The sequence below is a fragment of the Maylandia zebra genome, linkage group LG7 (genome assembly GCF_041146795.1).
Source record: "Maylandia zebra isolate NMK-2024a linkage group LG7, Mzebra_GT3a, whole genome shotgun sequence".
NCBI lineage: Eukaryota > Metazoa > Chordata > Actinopteri > Cichliformes > Cichlidae > Maylandia > Maylandia zebra.
Genome location: NC_135173.1, coordinates 52,629,619 through 52,632,296, shown reverse-complemented (window position 1 = coordinate 52,632,296; position 2,678 = coordinate 52,629,619).

Here is a 2,678-nt window from a genome sequence, read left to right as displayed (position 1 = left end):
TTTTCTGAGTCTGTTGTGGCCAGTGGCATCCTCCATGCATCCATGCTGTTGCATGCTGGGGCAGCAGGCTGAGGGTCGCAGATGCCAACAGACTCAATAAACTGATCCACAAGGCCAGCAATGTTGTAGGGATGGAGCTGGACTCCCTCAAGGTGGTGTCAGAGAGGCGGATGTTGTCCAAGATAAGGACAATGCTGGACAACACCTCCCACCCACTCCGTGACATGCTGGCCACAGGAGCACGTTCAGTGAGACACTGAGATTACCCAAATGCACCACTGAACGACAGGCAATCTTTCCTGCCTGTGGCTCTCTTCCTGAACATCTCCTCCATCTAATGCACAGTACAGTGAAATAGTTACACCCTTTTGCACATGCTCTACAATGAAAATAACAAATTTTTACAGTTTAGAGTAAAATGTCAGTCATACATATTTAATCTTTGCAATATTCTGGATATTTATAATTAAGCTATTTTTATATATTAGAGTAAATTAAATTTAGTAACTTTGCAATGTACTTGATTAATCCCGAAGGAAATTATGTGGTTAGAGTGGCTCCAAGACAATAAAACAGTAACAGACTGAAATCAATTAAATCATACAATAGTTCAAATTTTATTCGTGCATGTGAAGAATAACATTGTATTATTTAATTGATTTCGGTCTGTTACTGTTCTTATTGTCTTGGAGCCACTGTAACCACATAATTTCCTTCGGGATTAATAAAATATTCTGATTCTGATTAAGCAGGTGACTCATTTTGAAAAGTTACAAAATTATGTAACATCTAATAGACCAAAGTTCAAAACCAGATAAGTAACAATATGAAAGAAACATGCAATGTATAAACTTACCCCACCCTCTGTTGTCTGATAGCCACTGTAGGCATCTTTTGTTCTTTTCCAGAACACATTTCTTTGGTTTCCAAAGAAATGAATTAAACAGCTTATTTCACTTCTTTGGTTTGTTTTTTAAGTAACATCCAACAAAATGGGGCTTGGTGTTTTGTAAGACTCACGTGAGTGTTTGGGTTTTGAATCATTCACATCTTTCAGTGTTCATTTTTAAATGGCTTGTCCATACACACACACACACACACACACACACACACACACACACACACACACACACACACATCATACATTCCTGTCTATCAAATTGCCATTGGCTCTCTATTCATCACCATCCCCCTCAAGCCACACAAACAGATACACACTCACACACACACTCACATCCATTTCGTCCTTGTCTGTATCTGGGAGACTTCTGGGGGCACCGTGTTGTATTTTTAATGGCATCCTTCTTTCCCAGCTGTGTATGATGAATGTTTGATATGACCTCCAATGGCCTTTGGAGAATAGAATCAAACCCAACCCACCACGCCACAAAGCCTCTGAAATATTCACATCCAGGAGCTGCTGAGTGGATTCCTGCTCCTGGTAGCATTTTTAAGTCAATAAAACACCTGCAGTGGCCCCGTTAGGCTTGCCAGAGGGAAATCTAGAATGAAATTCTGGATTTGTGCGCACGTGTATATGTGTATCTGTGTATCTGTCTGACTCGTTTTTTGGTCTACACCTCCCTTTCTGTCTCTGTCATATTTGTGCCATGTTTTTTCTAGCAATGCTCAAACGTAGTTTTAAAGTTGTTTGTGTTCACAGAGGCCAAAGTTTAGCAAGTACCGGTAGGATTATTCTCCTGGGAAAACGGAGCATCTTTTATGTTCATATCAAAAGACAGAACTGTTTATTATTCACTGCCAACTGCATTTAACATCTAGACACACCACACACACACAGACACACACAGCACACACAGCACACACACTTGCAAAGAAAATATGACAGACTGGAATCCTGTGATCTCAACTCTTCTCATTTTCTTTCTGTTTGTAGTTTTCTGACTTAACCCACCCTAATATCTGATACTGCTTTCACATGAAGACTTGTGTTTTGTGAGATCTAAGATTCCAAGAATCAAAGAATTTTCCTCGAGTGACTCCCTTGAAACTTTTTAGTAGACTCTATGGGAGATCAAAGAGGGACCGTGAACAGATGCATAAAGGATATTTGTAGGATTAGAAGCCAAACACTTTTTTGGTTTGAAGTGATTTGATGTGTCTGGACATATAATACTTAGCCCTGCAACAGACTGGTGACCTGTTGGTGTGTACTACACCTCTCACCCAGTGACAGTCCCCCCAGCAATCATAAAGTGAATAAGTGGTTATCAAAATGCATGGATGGATGGATGGATAGCTACCATGGCTTCAGTCAATCTCTCAGGGGTTTTCTGCCCTGATCTTTGAGTACGGTCCTTGCAATTTGCATTCATTGTCTTTGAATATTATAGTTTTTGCATGTAAAAAAAATAAAAAATAAAAACAATTAAATGACTAAAAAGATGAAATCTCGGTTTAAAGTAAATAAAAAGTCTGTTTAAAAACGGAATCTCAAAAAGCACGTCAGAAAGGTCTATAAAGATTTTCACTGCGCTAACAGAAGTACAACTCGTTTACTACAACCCAACATCAGAAACTGAACCCAGAGGGGTGAAACATCAGTGCTCTAAGTATTTTTTTTTTTAATATGAGTAACAAGTAGTGAGGAGTCCAGCACCGATGAAAACAATGAAAAGCATAAAATCTCAGTGACTTCCGGATGCGTTTGATTCGTT